The sequence below is a fragment of the Silene latifolia genome, chromosome 7 (genome assembly GCF_048544455.1).
Source record: "Silene latifolia isolate original U9 population chromosome 7, ASM4854445v1, whole genome shotgun sequence".
Taxonomy (NCBI): Eukaryota; Viridiplantae; Streptophyta; class Magnoliopsida; order Caryophyllales; family Caryophyllaceae; genus Silene; species Silene latifolia.
In genome coordinates, this window is record NC_133532.1 from 112,846,789 (window position 1) to 112,867,563 (window position 20,775).

General features: G+C 38.0%; 1 pseudogene; it reads right to left on the reverse strand.

Annotated features, from left to right (window-relative positions):
* Positions 1 to 1,845: 1,845 nt before the first annotated feature.
* On the reverse strand, positions 1,846 to 20,525 carry LOC141590538 (histone deacetylase 6-like; annotated as a pseudogene).
* Between the last annotated feature and the right edge of the window lie 250 nt (positions 20,526 to 20,775).

The following is a 20,775-nucleotide window of genomic DNA, read 5'->3' on the forward strand; positions in this document are numbered from 1 at the left end:
CTAAATGAAAGGCGGAAGGAAGGATTATCCTAAAGGTTATCTAAAGGGTTGTCTGAAAGATTAAGGTAAGTTTTTGAAAGATCTGAAGGATTTATCCTGAAAAGGGTTATCTGAAAGATATGAAGGGTTTATCCTGAAAAGGGTTACCTAAAGGGATGAAGGATAATTTGGGGGTATCTGCCTGTCTCTGTCCTCAAGCAAACTCTCACTGGGGAATAAAGCGATGATTTTGGGGAATCTGCATGTCTGTGTCCTCAAGCAAACTCTCGTTGGGGAATAAATCGATGATTCTGGGGAATCTGCCTATCTCTGTTCTCAAGCAAACTCTCGTTGGGTGAGCAATACTGCAAAATAATGCTGCGCTTGAGAGAATGAAGACTTGAGGAAGCCCCTAGTTGGAGCGAGCACTGCTTCTGATACTTACATGCATGGTTAGTAGCCGCACAAGAACGCAATCTAATAGGAAAACAGCACACATCACATGAGGAAATGCAATTAGCACGTGGACCTCAAATGAGGAAACACATGGGTTTTGCAAAAGTTATTTCTTTTATAGAAGTTATTTAAAACTTGCTTAATGAAGTTTGTCGTTTGCAATGCATTATGCATATTCAAATGGGCTTCAGACATATGACTGATATGACATCGACTCAGTAGGACGTGAAAAGTAGACTTAGGTTTGACTGACGCGACATGAGGATGACTCTAACAGACTTTGCTTAAGTATGTGCAACCCCTAGCCTTATACGGGTGATAATGCATATCAGTTCCAGAGGTAGAAGAATTGAAAGAACGATGGGGATATATAAAGGCAAGGCATGAGCCATGGATCCGCTGTCTACCCGGACATCTTTAATCCAACAATATTCTTCATCCTCCCTTATTTTGTTGCAAAATTCAAGCTCTTCAATTGGGTCATTCCTGCTCCAATTGCTAGATGAAGAAGACATGAGATTAATAATAAAAGGAAAAGAAGACATTACATAATGAAATCTTTGGTTTCGAAATTCAAACTCTTCAATTGGGCCATTCCTTCTCCAATTACTAGATGAAAAAGACATGAGATCGATAATTAAAGGAAAATAAGAGAAAAATAAATGAGGGTGAAGAATATTGGAGGACTAAAGAAATAATTAGATTGAGGAATGAGTGGATTATATAGGGGAAATAATGGAGAAAGTTATGGAGGGAAACATTGAAAAAAAAATTGGAGGGAAAGTTTAGAGGAAATAAAAGAAAAAAAATCATGTTGACAATTACATGCTGCCAATGTTGGTACTTAACGACAATTGACGGTTTAGGCTAGTTAAGTCACAGATGGAATAACAAATTGAACTTAGGGGGACAAATAATATTATGTCATGCGCATGGGTATAATTGAGAAAAGTGAAAATACAAGATGCACAGATGGAAAAAACCCTAAAAAGTTTATCATTACCTTCAATGAAAATTAAAATTAATTAAAAAAATGAATTATTATTAGTACTGTATCTCTAACTTGTGTTAGACAATCCTGGCTTACATCAAACCAATCTTCACTGATATTTTGTGCAGCCCAAAAAATACAAAGAAAGCAAAAGTCAAGAAAAGGAGAGTGGGGGCATGAAATTTGATGGACATGTTTAGAGTAAAAAAAGAAATAGAAAAAACAAAAACAAGAAAGACAAAATATAGAAAAGGTAGCCAAAATAGCAGACAAACTAAGTCCCCTCGTTCATCATTCAAATATAAATCTGGGCAAAAAAAACTCAATAAACTCATTTTCCGGCAGGTTATTATCAAGTGTCACCTCCGTACATTAAAAAGTGTCAAGTATTATCACCTGACTTCCTACGGTTGTTTAGATCAGTTTTGATTTTCCACTTTAATAGGCACAATATGAAGCGTTTAATCTGCGCAAAGAAACTCAAGAAACTCATTTTCCAACTGGTTATTATCAGGCTCAATCCCGACTGAAACTGCAGTCTCATAACACCAACAACGAGCTACATTTCCAATTGCGTATCCTCCTCCACCCAAATCAATTAAAGGAACATTATATGACCTAAGAAATCGCAAACAATCAGCATGGCCTTTAACAGACATGTTGAAATCGCCAAGCTTGTAACCAGAGAGTGAATCAGCCCTACATTGAAGAACAACTGAATTTGACTGGTAAAATTCCATGACCTTTCTAATAATGGGCCTGAAAAGTTCACAGTAGCTGATGTCATCCACGCCCTTTTTAATGGGACATTAAGGGAATAATTCTTGCCACCATCCACTCCAACTTTTTCAATGTCACCAGTTTCTGAAAATAAATATCCGTCAAAGCCAAATTGATGGAAGGAAACAATCATTACTCTGTCAATTGTGTAAAAAACCTCTTCATCACCATCTCTATAGTGAACATCAATATCTATGTATAACACACGCTGCACAAACCAACCAAAAGAATCAACAGTTGAAGTAAGCAATAATTCGACAATACCAACTTTCAAGGTTATTTCATGAACATAGTCTTACATCGCTCATGCCATTCTATTTCGCATGGAAGCTTCCTATTGTATAATTCAATTAAACAACATTCATTTCATTCTACTAGCCTACCGAATGACTTGGGTTGAAAGCTAAGTCATTAAATTCATACAACCATTGTTTGAAAAATGGAAATAAAACAAATTTCCATGTCCAACACGGAAATTAAAGAAGTTCTAAAATAATATGTCAAAATACAATAATACTAAGAAGACAATACAAAATAAAAGCCAAGCTTCCATAGGCCTTCTACTATGGGCGGCTACCCTAGCATTCCTTTGTTGAAGATCTTCCTTAAGCTTGCTTGTCCTTGACTTTGTCTTTGCTCACATGCCCTATATTTCATTAAAGAGGGTGAGAATCACAACTTCTATCTAAATACCAAAGTTGGTATTTATATCAATAACACAATAGATTAGAGAATTTATTACCTACTGGAGTCACACGTCCAGCTTTGACATCTCCTAGATATTTCGGGCAATTACGTTTTCAATGGCCCGTACCACAACAATAGTGGCACTTATCCTCGGAAGAAGCACCTTTTTTTGGGCTTGGGAGTCGGTTTCTTACCCTTTCTAGCACTTTTCTTGAATTTCCCTTTGTTCTTATTATTAATATTGAGCACATCCTTGGTCGTACTCATATTGAGACCCTTGTCTCTCTCGGCTTGCACAAGCAAGTTGTGCAATTCATTAAGAGAGGTTTTCATGTTTTGTATATTGTAGTTTACTCTAAACTGAACATATACTTTGATGCGATTCAAGGAATGGAGAACTCGGTCAATAACGAGTTGTTCGGGAATTTCAACCCCTTGCAATTTGAGCGTCTCAACATGCTCAATCAATTTGAGCACATGAGGGCTAAACTTTTGACCCTCTTTTATGTTGAGCTCAAAGAATGCGGAGGCCGTCTCATATTGAATGTTTCTAGGATCTTGTGAAAACATGGTCACAAGCTTGGTATAGATCTCATAAGCGGTGCTATCTTAATATCACTCTTTGGAGATCGGCTTCCATAGAGAAGCTCAAGACATTCTTGATCGCGGCCGATTCTTTTAGGTAAACCTCATAGGCCTCCCTAACTGCGGCGGATGTCCTAGTAGTAGATGTAGCGGGAGCGGCTTCGGTATGGTAACAAAGCTTGTCGTCACCTTCCGCGGCCAAGCGGAGTTGCGCATCCCAATTGGCAAAGTTAGTCCTATTCTTTTCAAGTTTACATCGATGCATGAAGGATCGGAGCTAAGAATCATTAGTGAGTGGTGGAGCAGTTCCACTTGTGGAAGCGGATAAAATCGGAGTTGTCATTGCAAATTAATCGAATTGACTATAAAAAGGAAATGAAGGAAACAATTAACATTTATCATTTTACTTGTAAAACTTAATAATAATACGATTATATCTTGTCCTTAAGTAATTTGATAGCGTCTTTTAAATGACTTGCTTGACCAAAAAAAAAAGTCCAACTTGATTGCGACCCACCAACACTTCATAAATAATTTAAGTCAAGTTTTTAATTATTATAATAGTATAATACGACACATTTGTCAAATACTATGTAACAAATTAAAAAATTATACGTAGTCAAATAAGACTCCCTTAAGACGACATTATACATCTTAAGGTTTAGATGGGTCAAATACGTAGTACTTGTGTATATAAGAATGTATAGAGAAAAACAATATATTCACAAGTGGTATGATACTTGACTGGTCTTAAGCTTAGGACGAATAAGACTGTCTTAAATGAGAATTTCTGAAAAAATATTTAGGCGCCAAATTTGTCAGTTCTTTTGGCGAAATATTGAGAAAACTATAAGTTTGCGCCAATTTAATCATTTAGTTAAGAATTTTTGATACATTAATATAGCTAGACTGAAGTAATGAAGGACACATATTTATTTTCAGCTATGCTAACCACCCTAATGTGACCTTACTGCTCCACAGCTACTACAGTACTTTGTTTTCTTTTATTCACACCATATTTTGACCTAAGGATCCACTCCAGTTCTGAAAAGAATTGGATGGTCCAATTATTCCAAATCAACGGCCCACAACTGCCTAGAAGAGCTTTGAAGGAAATCAAAGACTGCTATTTCACCTACCTTTATCCACTTACAGTACCATTTTTATACTAATATTTTCTGCAAAAAAAATTCACGAGTAGGCATAGTTCACATCAAAGCTTCATATTAGCCTTCCATTTTTGCCCAACCTCTTTACGAACCGTTGATTTGAGAAAACCGGACCACCCAGTGAAACTGGAGAGGATCCATATTTTGCTACTATGTGAATGTGATGTGATATCATGACTTATTGACTTGGACATAGTTGAGAGAACACAAAATTTTCTACTTTTTCATTTATTTTTCATTTTTCGGAAGTCTCATTATTTATTCATTTATTTAAAACTTCAAACCAAGAAAAAAAAATTGTTTAGAAAAATTCATGAAGCAATGTAGTGACTTCAAACTAATATAATAATATTAAATGTGACTTTAGATTAACTAATTCGGGTCACTTCGGGTTACTTTCGGGCCAGGTGATTTCGGGTCGGAGAGTATTGGGTCGAGTGGTTTCGGGTCGGGTTAGATATGGGTCTAGGAAAACTCAGGTTAAGTTTGGGTCGGGTCGGGTTAATTCGGGTTTCGGGTCATATTCGAGTTATACAACTCGGGTTAATTTCGGGTCTCAGGTCAGCATTTTCAGGCCGGGTCATTCGGGCGGGTTGATTTTACAAGGTATACTTATAACCTTAGAATATGAGGTGTATTACAGAACATATATGTTATTCTACATATTTTTCTGTCGAATATGTTAATTAATGTGAAATTGAACATTAAAATATTATTTTGTTTCTCACCAAAATATATGAAATACAGTTCATGTACAATATTTTTACATTCCACCATATATAACAAAAGACAACAAAAATATCAATATATCTCAGATTAATAAGACTACGTTTATAAGTGAGGACAGTTAACCTCAAACGCACCCGTGATTCTCATGGGTACAAAGAAGACAACGACAACAATAGTAACAATAATCGTGGCAAAATACTAATAAAACGTAGCAAAATTCGTTGCTAAATACTAATAATATGTGGCAAACATTTAGTAAATTGTGGTCATATATACATAACATAATTATATTTTGAGAATATATTATGACAACATACGTATTGATTAATAAAAACTTTTTTTTTCTTATTGGACCCTTTTGTCTTTAGGGACAATGCGATCATAATTCCGAACTTGCATAACACGACCAACGTTACAACATAGCTAGCCCCGTGAATTTTACGTGTAATAAAACTAGTTAATACAAAACATTGATTTATGGACAATAATATTTTCACAGTAAACTCTTGATATACAAATAAAAAACATTGATTTATAGGTTATAGCGTTTTCACAGTGATTTCTTGGTGAACCGTGTGTGTATAAATGCATTCGGTATTTGATTTGTTTCTCGTATGTCGTAGGGTATGTGGTATTATCTAGACTGGACAAATATCTCCAAGTCGGGTATAGATCCGATACACAGCAACTTTATCCGAGATGTAAAACATGGAGTGCTAAGTTTGGACGGTGTAATTGCAGAATTTGTCGTTTGTAACGATTATGACATGGAGAGTAAAAAGACATATAGTGTCAAATCAGAAGAAATTGTAGACCTAAAGAGTAATGAGTTACTTTTAGGTCATGCCATTGTCATTATGGGTTGGAGAGTCGACGATCCAGAAGTCGAGGATGATGAGGGTTATTCTGAATTCGAGGATGATGAGGGTTGTCCAATAGAATACTTTGAGTATCTAAAATCGAAAGGAATTAACTTTGGTGTCAACGAAAGAGGTCAGCTCTGCATTACCAAGGTCCTCCACTACGTTTACCAACCAGTAATTCGTAGATGGTAAGATTAAGTTTAAGACCTTCTTGTTTATATGCGATGTAGGCTGACTGACACTATTTTGCATTAGCATTAATTAGGTCTAAACCCTTAAATTTTGTATGAGATGTATATAAACAGCCAGTTTTTGTTTTAGAATTATGTTCAAATTTTCATGTTTATAGAATAACACTTTATGTTAACTCTGAAATCAGCTTTTGTTTTAGCCTTTGATGTTTATTTTCAACTTTCGCATGTTTACATTGTACATATATCAAGACTTTCTACAATTATATTTGCTTTCTTAATTTAATGTTCCGCTTAAAGAAAGAAAAAAAGAGGAGTGATAGAACGTCACCCGGTGATATTGATTTTTGTATCACTTTTACTAAGAAAGTTAAAAAATTAGAAATTGAAAGATTAAATTTCGATGTTGCACCAAAGTTATAGGGGAAGATACGTAATTTTTTTTTATTTGGGAAAATGTATGCTTATTATTAAAAAACCATACTCGAAACATATATATTGAAGGAACAACTACATATCAGCTATTCTTTTTAACTCATGACATGTTCTATCCATTTTCTACTCCTCTATTATAACATTTGATATTACATGTAACACCCCTATTTATTTAAGAGCTTTTAGCTAGGCCTCCCAAGTAAATAAGAGCGTTACTGATGTGACTTATTTTAGAGCATATTTAGTCCGTGAATTAGTCTCGTTTCTATGCTTTTTAGTGTTTAATTTGGTCATTTACTATCTTTAGTCTTTCGTTTTGCATATTCTTTGAGGTTTTGTTTCCTTGGTAGGAGAGGAGTGCAAACCTTGCATTTTCATGGCAAAATGGAGCTAAATTGCATATCCTTCTCCCCTTCACCCTGGTTCCTTCCATGGAGGCCTTTGAGGGTGCTTGTGCCGTAGGGATGAGTTGCTTTAGTCAGGTAGCAGTCTTGACGCCGGTATGTTATGCGTAGGTATGTCACCATCATCATCGTTGTCGTTGTTGTTTCAGTTAGGGTTGTAGTGATTGTAATAGGTGTTTGTACTGCTTGTATAGGTGTGTTGATTAGTTGATTGATATCGCGTGATCAGACTCAGAATCATTGCGGTTGGATAGAGGTAGGTTTGCCTACTCAGTATTGTTGGATGTCTTGTGTGTATTTGATATGAGTTGGTTAATATCGTATAGGTGTGATTGATAGATTGTGATAATCGGTTGGTGTTGTGTTGTCTCGGTTGACGTGATTGTGATTATTGTATAGCCGTCTGTGATCTTCGGGGCGCATCCCTGGCTGAGTGGAGTCACGCCCTTGCTATCTCTCAGTCAGGAGTCTTACATAGACAAAGTCCTAGAGAGATTCAGCATGACTAACTCCAAGAAGGGGTTCCTTCCTATGGCTCCGGGGTGCATTTGAGCCGATCTCGGGCACCGAGACACCGGAAGAGAAAGAGCGCATGACACGGATTCCTTATGCTTCGGCTATAGGATCAATCATGTATGCCATGATATGCACACGTCCGGACGTGGCATATGCATTGAGTATGACAAGTCGATTCCAACAAAGATCCGGTGAACCACATTGGCTGGCTGTCAAGAACATTCTTAAGTACCTACGGAGGACTAAAGATTGGGCATTGACTTATGGAGGCGATCAAAAGCTATGCGAATCGGTTACGCAGATGCTAGCTTCCAAACGGATCGAGATGACTCGAAATCTCGGTCTGATTCGTTTTCACTCTTAATGGCGCTGCAGATCACCGGAAGAGTTCGAAACAAACTGTTACAAAGAGATTCTACGACGAGTCCGAGTACTATGCCGCGTCTGAAGCTACAAAGGAAGCGATATGGATGCGTCAATTCTTACATGGGCTCTCTGTAGTGCCTAGTTCGAATGACCCGATCACCATCTATTGCGACAATAGTGGTGCCATCTTCCAAGCTAAGGAGCCAAAGTCTAGCAACAAGTCTAGACATGTACAACGGAAAGCTCATCTAATCCGGGATTACGTGGAGCAAAAGGAAGTAGTGATAGAAAAGATTGCTAGAGATGATAACATAGCAGATCCTCTCACTAAAGCATTACGACAAGATAAGCATGAAGGGCATGTTAATTCCATGGGAATTAAACGTGTTCCTAAGTTGTAGTACTCTTTTATGGATCAGATTCATTCTCTCTTGTACTCTATACGACATCATCGTTTTGATATTTTATATATATTTTGTTTTTCATGTGGATTTGTACGACAAATTTTGAACACCACAAAGTGAACTGAACGAACATTATATCTTTTCAGTCCTTAATTGCCCACATGAGCTGATAACTCTGGCAATTATTTTGTGACGTTGGTTGATGGTGGGTTCAACGAGCCATAAGTCAACCGGTTGACTGACCAATCACAGAGGCGATTTATACGGATATTTCGTAGGACACAATTGTGACAACGACGTGGAGTCCTAAATGTTTTGTAACATTCGGTGCCCGGTCGTGGATAGGACCTCCATGGTGATCCAAAGAGTCGATTCTTTTGACTATCGACTGTCTCTTGAGACTAAGGCAGATTTTGGGTGACTTTGGTTTCTTTCTCACGGTCATCCGTAACAGGGGGCCAAGTAGATTCTTTCTGGGTCATTTCATGATGTGCTTAGATCGGAAGGAGTCGAGTTGAAGGAAATATTCAGCCTTTATCAGGTACTCGATATTTCTCAGGGCCACTCGAGGAGTCAGAATCGAAATGCATGGCCATGCTCGAATACGGATTCGTTTTATCAGTTAAGTTACTCTCTAGTCTTGGAAACCACTCTAGATACAGATCGATTGTAAAATACGACCTTTGTGGATCCGGATCTGCAAATTGTTTTACATTGAGTGGGAGAAATTTTAAATGAATATGAGAATCGGTTATCGCACATACACTTGTACGGACAAGTGGGAGTTTGTTGGAGCTTGTGTCCTCCAGTTAGTGCGGATAACGTCATTGCACATGCACTTGTACGGACAAGTGGGAGCTTGTTGGGGTTGGTGTCCTTAACAGTTAGTGCAAGGACTTATAAACCTCTAAAAGGATCAAAGGGCATACTTTTGGTATTATTATCAGTTGATCCACGTTTATCAATAACGGTTGGCTTGCTAGATAAGTTTGACGTTATTGTCATACAGATGGCGGTGATCAACTGGTCCCTAAAAGTCACACCTATAGGATACGTTTGAGAGACGTCACGGTATGAAAATACGATCATGTAAATGCCAAATCGACTAACCATTAGTCCGAGTTATTTGACTAGTAATTAGTCAAAATGTGATGTTGAGATATTATATTTAATACGGATTAAATATCATGGGCTAAGGCGAATTAACCAGTTAATTCGTAAAATTAAATATAAGCGATTTATATTTAATTAATGTATATTGAATAAATTATACAATATCGTCTTTGTCGGACATGTATTAATACTTCAACTAACCCGTGTTATTAGTTGATGTTCTAATAGCCGATAACCGATGACGATAAGTAAAAACCGCGTCATATACACTTAGCGAGTTTTGGACCGGACCGCGAGCTTAAGTGAAGAGGAAATTAAAAAGCCCGCGAGCTCTCCTCTCACTCGGTTTGGCCGAGCCTCACATAGACAAAAGGAGAGTTTCTCCTCTTGTCTAACCTAATTTTTTTTTTTTGCCAAAAATTATTAGGGTTTTGAAGAGCATTCTCCTCTGAAAAACCGAGATCTCTCATCTCGAAAAACTCACATCAGTTCTCCCAATATTGCAAGGCAATCGGAGAACACCATCTAGCACAAGGGCATATCTCGGACAAGTCTTGGGTGCAACAATTAGGAGGGAATCTCGTTTGATTTCTGTTCTTTACGCCGTGCATCAAAGGACCCGAGGTTGATTCTTTATACTTATCGTTTCATTACTGTATTTACGTTTTATGACAATAATTCACATGCTAAATTTACGTTATAGTCCTAAATTTAGAGGGTCTTATACGGATATTACCCCACATAAGCTTGCTACAATCTTGAAATCATTTGTGATCGGGTTAAAACCAAAGGCGCATTCAGTATCAAATCCTAGTTGTGCGATTCGCGGAAGAGGAATTTCTAAAGCTTTCCTAATCGAAGGATTCCAAAGATAAATTTGAATTGGTTGTGTTTTTGCTGCTATATATTTCTTGACGCAAAGCACGCCGTTAATATAACCGACTACTTGGTAATTGATGGGCAAATAAAAACCTAATTCATGCTTAGACATTCTTCTAAATGTGTCACCACGACGAATAGCACACAACTGATTTAGGAAACACATGTCATTGGTCTCTAACACTAGCAAGCGAGATTCATCTTGAAGTTTGTGACGGGTTTTAAGGTGAGTTGAAGTGAAATGTGGATCATCAATGAGGGAGCACCAAAACTTAGAGACACATCGAAATCTTAATATGAATTTGGCTGGTAATTTAGCAAGAATTTCTACGCATATTTCTGGGGGTAATTTTGTTATAGGAAATTTGTTTCTCTTTTGCGTCCTCATTTGAGTAGCTAAGAGTGTGTTAGAAATGAAGAGATATGAGAAAGGATGGGTAGTAGGGTGATGGGTATATGTGCATTTCAATTTATAAGGGAGTAGTGGTTTCGAAATCATGATTTTAGAAAGATATCGGGTTAGGTTGAAGGAAATTTTCAAATTAGGAAAAGTTTATATAGTATTCCTATGACCATTTTTGGTTATATAATTAAACCTGGTAAATGGCCAATCGATTCAGTTTTATATCGGGTAAAGTCGGTTTGATTTTAATTCAGACGACATTGGTTGCTATTTTAGTTCGATTTCCATCAAGTCTATTTCTGTTAGCTTTTTTAACCGGTTTGTGTTATTTCTAGTTGGGTACGGTTCAATTCGAGTCGGGTCAACATGAGTTCAGATGAATTTTGAGTCACAATTTTCTTAAGTTGGGTCAATATTAGTTCAAATGTGTTTTGAGTCATAATTTTCTTAAATCCGATTGCATTTCTATATTTTATGATAATGTATTAAGTTAGTTTAATCATATATATATGAAAAATTATGAAAAAAAATACAATCATTTACTTTAGATATCGGGTAGATATAACTAAATAAACCAAAAGTTACCTTCATGGTCATTGTTTTCTTGTGTGCAATAAATACAAACCATGTGTCTTGTACGTTACACAAGTATGACACAATTGTTGTAAGAAACCATGATTAAGACTAAAGTTAGTCAGAGCTCTCATATCCAAAATAAGTGGCCAGGGATTCGATCATCAACTCTTGCAAGTGAAAATACCAAACTTATGAGATTTACTCATTAAATTGCGTTTAATATCCCCAATGAAATTGCCCCAACTGTCGGTAACTTATAATCCTGATTAACACTAGAAAAATCATGATTAAGGACCTTATTTGCAAATAATTTTATGTAATTTGTCTTGTTCGTATGACGATGATATATACAGTTTTATTATTTAGAGTTTGTAAAGGCAACAAGAGTATCCCTCAATATTTCACTTCAATTTTCATAAAATAATTTGTTTGTACAACTTATGAACTATTAACTTCTTTTAGAAAACCTTTTAAACATGAAAATTGAAATGAATGATCGAGTTACAAGTTTTATCAAGGATGGTTCTCTATGAAAAAATACTGAATTATTACCTAGGTTGTCAAATAAGAAATAGTTAAAGTGACTATTCTTTTGAAGACACAAAAAAAAAGCTACGAAGAGAGAGAAGCCAATTTCCCCAAATCAAAAACCCCCAAATATAACCTAATTTTATCCACCACATTCAACCATCACCACCTGTCACTCTCGCTCCTCTACCGAACGGCCGTCCGGCGGAGATGAGGCGGTTTCTTTTCTCATGTCCGGCGGAATGATTCCCCTGCCTTTTTTTTTCCACTCCCAATCAACGGTTCATCTTGGTGCACGAAATTCGGTACATCCTCGTGTCACCTCGTCTATATGTCGCTAAAGTGGCTCAAGCTCAGTCTTATATACACCTCCATCTTCAGCTATTTCAAGGCATAAACCTCTGTCTTATTAAACTACAGTCAGCCCGTCGGTCTGATCTTTCCAATCATAGGAACGGTAATCGCACCCATAATTTTTCTTTCTTGTTGTTGCCGCTGACGACGCCAGTTTCACCAAAATGGTCTTCCTTCTTCATCAACAATGATCATTCATAGCGGAGTTTTTGTCACGTCTTTTAGGCTTACTGGTCTAGACCAGACCTCTACTAATGATTAGGGAAATCATCTATACTCGATATATTGTCGATTATATTCATGCAATGCAACATCCAACGTTTTAATCCTAGCATTGAGAATTAGACTAAGTCGGTTGACACGTAATTTAACATACAATTAATGTCAAGGTAGAAATTTAATTTGATTACATGTGAAGGCATACAAGCAATACAAGAAATACAATAATAAATACAATAAAAAAAATTACAATAATTACAATGGGTTAATTAATTTATGTCGAAAGTACATTTAAAACGGATGGTTTTAGAAAAGAAAGAATAAACATATGAACGAACAAATTATTTACATGTGATTGGGGTGATAATACGAATAATAGTTAATTAATACGTAATTAATAAACTAAGTCAAGGCAAAACGGGAGTTCAGACACAGAACTCAACCAGGAACAGGCGCAGCAGAGCTGTGTCCTTTGGAAGAGGCGCAGCAGTCGCTGCGTCTATTCCTTGGCTCAGTTCTGGCTGTGAAGCCGGAATTGCAAACTGTTAATGTTCATTGGTGATTTTAATGCTTGATTATTGATATTTGACTCGGATAGAAGTGATTAACAGATTATTTACATGTGATTGGGGTGATAAAACAAGAACAAAACTAAATAGAACTAATTAATTACAAGATTAATTACGGGATTAATAATACAAATTAAACAAAATTAATTAGGTTAAACAAATTACTAATAATGGTGACGATAATAAACAGATGAGAATATATCAACGACGAATTCCAGAGACTCAATATGAATGAATCGAACCTCTAAAACCCGAATTTGATTTTAATGACGAAAACCCGCAAATATTAGTTACTTGGGATTTAAGTCGAGATATTAATAATGAATTAAATACTAATGATGAATGATATGTCAAATTACTATGTTTAACTTTAAAGAATCAAAGAACGAATGAAAACAAACGAAGAACAAACAAATTAACAAAAGACGAAGGAAGAAGAAAGGAAGCAGGAACTGCGGCAGCCTCACGAAGAGGCGCAGTAGTTGCTGCGTCCTTTCTCGACGTCTGTCTCCTGATAATCCGTAAAAAGCGTTTAAAACATGGTTTTACAAATCGGTTTTAAGAATACTTTCGACATAAATCTTACATTATGATTACGAAAAATAAAGAACAATAATAAAAGAAAGATTTACACTCTCAGACTTACATGTTTGACGAAACGAGATGAACTAAGTTAACGTTTAGTGATGCTCGACTCGAATGTACAACGAAAGTGCCCTCTAAGAGGAATTAAACAGATTGATTAATGTTGATTAGTTGTGGAGTTGGTCAAATTGGTCGGTCATGCAAAACGAGGCTGGTACTCAGAAAGATCCGAGCTTACGTGGTCGAATGTTCAAGCACGTAGACGCCAAAAAGTAAGAACGTGGTCTAGAATGCAAAGGGAGAAGAGAAGGGCGGACACTCGCGTGAGAAATATGTGAGACCGAAGGTCTCTATTTATACTAATCACACGAAGGAAGTAGGGTTTTCGGAGAAACTTTGGAAGTGAATCTCGAAAAGATATGAAAAGATACGAAAAATACGCAGAAAAGGACTTGGGAAGAGGCGCACCAGGCACTGCGTCTCTTGGAAGAGGCGCAGCACTTGCTGCGTCCTTTTCCAAGTGGTTTCCTCCTGCGAAAGAAAGATTTCCGTGTTTTGTTTATGGAATAACGGATTAATCTTGTTTTCCTTAATATTTTGTGTGAATATTACGGGAAATACTTTACCAAAGATTAAAAGATTGGAAAATATGGAATAGAAATATCCGGAACATTCCAGAATATTCTGACTCGGCATTTTAACGGTTATAAGAAAATGAAGATGGTTTTTGGTCCGGACTCCAAGTGTACTCTAATTACTACCAAAACGACCGTATCGGCGCGTAGATGACAATTAAGAGGTAGATACAAGTGTTTGAGCGATCACTCGACGATAAACTTACGAACTGTCACAAATCATTCCGCATACCAAACATGCGGCCCAATCATCACCGGGTGGTTTGCGGGAGGTGCAGAAATGAGGTATCTACAAATATCATCACCTGTCACAATCTGCTCACCATCCCCAAATGGATCACCACTGACTTTATAAAACAACAACGGGGTCAGTTACTGTATAATCAAAATAAGACAAGTACAAAAGACAAACTCCTGATCATCATCCACCTTCAACTCCCAATCACATATCGTAACTTACTACACACTAATGTGTGTAGCCCTGCCAGATTACCCATCGCAACAGATATTCCTCACCGTCAGTGGGGGAACGCAACCTTGCCCACCTAAGCCCCGCTCATCAACGAGCGATAACCGTGTTCATTAATGTGCACATCCCCTTCTGTGGCGGATTCCACAGAGGGCGAAACTAGGGCGTGAAGCCACTCCCATAAGTGACTCCACTCAGCCAAGGACGCATCTCGCGAAAATCATCATCAACCGTCACAACACCAACTCCAATACACCAACAACAATCAGAAGCTAATCAATCGTACAACAATTACCACACAATCTTATAACAATTAAAGAGTAAAACGAGTAGGGAAACCCTACCTGAGCACAACTTCCATGAGATACACAAGCAAATAAATCTAGAACGGCTCCTCTACGAAGTTCTCACCTAACAACAATCACATAATTCCAATTACCATATGCAAAACCCTTTTTCCCCAAATCTCAAATTAGGGCAAGCCTTTAAAAGGTAAAATACTAGAATTAATGAAATCAAAGGCCTACCGACACCAACAATGCAATGAATGATGAACAAGACTCGCTAACGATCCACGCACTTGAGAGAGATTAGGAGAGGAATAGAGTTATTGATGTGAACATTATTTGCGCATATTTAGTCCCCTAATTGAGTCTATTTTGCATACTATTATAACATTTCATGGCCATTTTATCCGTCAAATGCTTCCTATTTTGCTTTCCTAGTGCATTTCGTATGTTTTATAGGAAAGGAGATAATAAGGCGGAAATTCTCGTCTTTCGTGCATATTTGGAAGCTTGTTGACGATATTTGATGGACTAGTATGAAGAGAAGGCAAGAACTAAAGACTAATTCCTCGAAGAATGAGAAATAAGTAAAGAGAAGGATTCTGAAGCAGAATCCAAGCGGCCAAAGAGACAAGACGCCCGTCCAAGAAGCATAATCCGAGCGTCCAAGCCTCAAAGACGCTCGGATACCCTTGCTATAATCCGAGCGGATTTGCCTAAAGACGCTCGTCCACCCCTGCAACAATCCGAGCGGATTCCCCTCCTGGACGAACGGATCGTGGCGTCCTCAGCTGAGATGCTCATCTCTCCGGAAAGACTAGCAATTCCCTGTTTAGAACTCACAAATGTTAATTACTAATTTAGCCTTAGTTAACCTAATGAAGCTCTACTATATATACCCCACTTGTAGATAATCAAAGCATGAAGTTTTTAGACTAGAGAGCCTCCACATTAGAAATTCCTCTTAGATTAGATTAGGAATAGATTAGAATAGATTACTCTTTAATCTTTCCACAAATTTCACATTAACCTCTCCTTAATTATTGTTCAAGTTTGTTACTTTTGGGTAATTGAAGATTATTGGGTTATTATTGGAAGATTGACAACCCTTCATCAATCAATCAAGTTTCTTCTATTATTCTTTGCATTATTATTTTGGAATCTCCATAGGTATAATTCTCTTAATCCTTGTTTTAATTATTGTTAATCTTTCTTACTTGTTCATCATGTTTTACCATGTTAATATGATTGACAACCTTGTTAGCATGTTAAACTTGATAATGAGTGAGTAGTCTCTTTAGCTAGTGATGGGGCATATTCTGCACCGCTGACCAAGTCAACACATTGAGCAAGGTCAAGGATATCCACAGCAAAGTCAACGACTTAGACAGTCTAGCCGATGCAACCCATCGGCCTGTCACCTGGGTCTCGGCTAGGCAACTAGCCAGGGGGATACATATCCGCGTACTCATATCCAAGACCCTCGGCCGGCCTGCCATGGGTCCATCGGCCGAGGGTAGAACGGTCTTTCCACCTGCTAGCCACTTGGCCACTTGGCCACTACGTGACAAAAGGTGAAAGTCTATAAATACTCCTCAACCTTCATTGAGGAAAGGATCCATAAATGAACCTAAGAATCACTATTCATCTGGTAATATCTTCCTTATCTCTCTACAATACATCCTTAGCCAAGTAACAACAAGTTATCCCTCTAAGTTTACTGACTTGAGCGTCGGAGTGAGTACGCTTGGCACAAAGCCAAGCCCTCAGTTCGTTCATTGTTGCAGGAGAGGCCGAGTGGAACGATATCAAGACATCATTCTACAAGCCACGGATGGTAACAATACTTGCTCTGGAATTACACCCGAAACAATAAGCACCGGCCTGGGGGCAATCAAAAACAACCAGCACTCCCAACCCTGATCTCAGCCAGCGTCACTTTCTTTTCCACATCGGATGCCCTTTACACATCCATGTGGAGGGGGGATATGGTACGGCCTAAGTCCTTCCAGGCCGAGGTAGAAGAAGCCGATACGGAAAAAGTTTCAGAAATTACTTGCGCAGAATATACGCTCAACATACATCGGAGCCCATACCACGGCATAGACTACGCTGGGGCAAATTGATGGGGCATATTCCGCACCGCTGACCAAGTCAACACATTGAGCAAGGTCAAGGATATCCACAAAGAAAGTCAACGACTTAGACATCTAGCCGATGCAACCTATCGGCTGTCACTGGTCTCGGCTAGGCAACTAGCCAGCCGGGATACATATCCGCGTACTCATATCCAAGACCCTCGGCCGGCCTGCCATGGGTCCATCGGCCGAGGGTAGAACGGTCTTTCCACCTGCTAGCCACTTGGCCACTTGGCCACTACGTGACAAAAGGTGAAAGTCTATAAATACTCCTCAACCTTCATTGAGGAAAGGATCCATAAATGAACCTAAGAATCACTATTCATCTGGTAATATCTTCCTTATCTCTCTACAATACATCCTTAGCCAAGTAACAACAACTTATCCCTCTAAGTTTACTGACTTGAGCGTCGGAGTGAGTACGCTTGGCACAAAGCCAAGCCCTCGCCGTTCATTGTTGCGGGGAGAGGCCGAGTGGAACGATAAAGACAAGAGGGATTCAACTCAAGACATCATTCTACAAGCCACGGGTGGTAACAATACTTGCTCTGGAATTACACCCGGAACAGCTAGGATTAGTGGGTAATTAGGGAAAACAAACATGGGGAATGATTCATGCTTAATCCAATATGTTTTCATAATTAGTTTCCTTGCTTGCTTGTGATGTCAACTTTATGCACATGTTATGTTTGATGAAATGCTAAGCCTATGAATCCTTGCATTTACAACCATCTCTTATCTACTCAACTTGACTTGTAAGATATAAACCAACTCGAGTCTTGTTAGACCATGCATAGAAGTTGAATAGGAGGAAAGTAAGTCGACTTGTAGGTGTTGTACAATCTAATCGATTCGGCTCCGGGACCCAACTCTACCTATGAATCGTAAGACATAAACCAACTTGGTTCCTCCATAACATTAATTGCTTGCAACTTTGTAAACATGTTTGTATGATCAACTCCCATGATTTCCTTATGAACCCATGATATCCTAGCACTTTTAATCAATTATTTACATCCTTCCTTTTATTACTTGTTTTACTTTATTGTTTGCATTAGTCTAGGACACAACTACAAACCCAACCAAATCGTGACACTAGCATAAATTGAGATAGATAGACTTAGAACCCAAAGCACACCCTCCCATGGATCGACCTCGACTTACCACTAACTAGTTGTTTGTTGAGTATTATAAATGTGTTTGATTGGATGTGACCCGACGACATCACCCACATCAGTTATGTTGAAATGTTTAGGTTTTGTATAATTAAGTGATTAGAAACTGTTAAACGCGTCTTATATTACACTAATCATCTCTAAATCAAACCGTGGAAATAATACCCGGCATACCGGATACTCGGTCGAGTATAGAGTATACTCGGCCGATTATCCTCTACTCGGTCGATTATTCCCAAACTCGGTCGAGTATTCCTGGGCAGTAAATTGTCCAGAAACACACGACACCCTTACTCGGCCGAGTAAGCCATATTCGGCCGAGTAACAGACTTAGAAAACTGGGGTATTACACAAACACCCCCTAACTTTATCATTAACTAATCTTAATCACAAGGAAGCCTGCATTATAACTAATTTTGGAGTAATAATGAAAAAAGGGGGAAAAGAGGAGAATACCCTGCAAGTTTTGAGCAGCTCGAGAATTGCGAGAACGATATCATTAACATAACAAAACCCAGACGTCTCACATTTCTTAGCATGATGCAACCCGCCGGCCCAATTAATGGCAATATATGTTTTTTCATTGTTTAGCATGGTCGTAGCTCCGATGGATCCCCTGACGGGCGCTTGACAAAACTTGACAAAACGGGGAAAATCGGACTATCACCTCCAAGATTGAACATTTTCACAAGGTTAGGGGAGACCTTCGACAAATAGTCGACGTATTTGTCCATGTGAAAGTTCCTCATCAAAGTCTCGTTAGACAGGTTTCCTAGCGTCCACTGAATCTAACAATCCATATCTCATCATCAATTCATGTGTCATGTGTATACACGCTTTGGCTTCATTACGTGATTAAGCCCGTAATCATAATTGCCAATGTCGGGTTCATAAAAATACATCACCCGGCGGTTTCCTACATCCGGACAAGAGGGGGATGGTAGGGATACGATTGATGAATACAGAAGAAGGTTTCGGGACCGGACTAGACCGGTTGGACCGGAATTTCCACTTTTTCAAATTCAGGTCCCAAATTCCGGTCCACTGGACCGGACCGGTTGGACCTGAATAAAAATACCATTTTAAGAAAAAAAAAAAGCAAATAACAATAATTCCGGGCATTCTGGTCCATATCTGTCCGGACCGGAACCGGATTCTTGGAAAATGGCTGACCGGAGACCGGACCGGAATTTTTAATTCCGATTCCAGTCCACTAGATTCTGGTCCGGACCGGTCCATTTTTCCGTTCCGGACCGGATTATGCCCACCCCTAGCCTAAACCGTCAGTTCTTGATGTTAAGTGCTAACATGGCAGCATGGAAGTGACAACATGACTTTTTTTTTCCTTTTATTTCCTTTCAACTTCCCCTTATTTTTTTCGATGTTTCTCCCTATAACTTCCCTTCATTACTTCCCTTATATAATTAATCCACTCATTCCTCAATCTTACTTCTTTAATCCTACATTATTCTTCATCCTCCCTTATTTGGTTGCAAAATTCAAGCTCTCCAATTGGGTCATTCCTTCTCCAATTGCTAGATGAAGAAGACATGAGATGAATAATTAAAGGAAAAGAACACATTACATAATGAAATCTTTGGTTTCGAAATTCAAGCTCTTCAATTGGGTCATTCCTTCTCCAATTGCTAGATGAAAAAGAAATGAGATGGATAATTTAAGGAAAATAAGAGAAAAATAAATGAGGGTGAAGAATATTGGAGGATTAAAGAAATAATTAGATTGAGGGATGAGTGGATTATATAGGGGAAATAATGGAGGAAGTTATGGAGGGAAACATAGAAAAACAAATTGGGGGGAAAGTTTAGAGGAAAAAAAAGAAAAAAAAAAAGCCATGTTGACAATTCCATGCTGCCACGTTGGTACTTAACGCCAATTGACGGTTTAGGCTAGTTAAGTCACAGATGGAATAGCAAATTGAACTTAGGAGTACAAATAGTATTATGTCATACGCATAGGTACAGTTGAGAAAAGTGAAAATCCAAGAGTCATAGATGGGAAAAACCCTAAAAAGTTTATCATTACCTTCAATGCAAGTTAAAATTAATTAAAAAGATTAATTATTATTAGTAATGTATCTCTACCTTGTGTTAGACAATCCTGGCTTACATCAAACCAATCTTCACTGATATTTTGTGCAGCCCAAATAATACAAAGAAAGCAAAAGGCAAGAAAAGAAGGAGAATGGGGGCATGAAAATTGATGGACATGTTTAGTGTAAAAAAAGAAACAGAAAAAACAAAAACAAGGAAGACAAAATATAAAAAAAGGT